Genomic DNA, 392 nt, shown 5'->3' with positions numbered 1-392 from the left:
AGCTTTTACCACTCTGCCAAGCAACAGCTGTTGTTTTCGTGCTGTGAAGCTTCACTTGCTGCGTGAACAGCTCTCCTTTGACTGCTGTTACCATAGACACGACACAGCATGAAGTCTATTGGAAGCAACGATGTGGGGGAATGCTGGAGTTTAGGCCTTTTGCTCTGATGCTTGTATACATTCCAGGGTGGTTGCGGTGTTTTCTCCAAGTTGCTGCCAGCCTCTGAGCCTTTCATCAAGTGAAATATTTTGTTTGCATTTTGATATATAGCTGTACTTTCTTTCCGCTAGACAGGCGAGGTGTATGCAAGTATGTCGCCGCTACAGCCTGCAGCAATTTGTGCTGCACATTCAACCAAACAATTGAATTAATATCTGAAGAGCGTTATACA

Source organism: Eimeria mitis, genomic scaffold, assembly GCF_000499745.2.
Source record: "Eimeria mitis Houghton genomic scaffold, Emh_scaff1150, whole genome shotgun sequence".
Classification (NCBI taxonomy): Eukaryota; Apicomplexa; class Conoidasida; order Eucoccidiorida; family Eimeriidae; genus Eimeria; species Eimeria mitis.
This window is presented reverse-complemented; position numbering follows the sequence as displayed.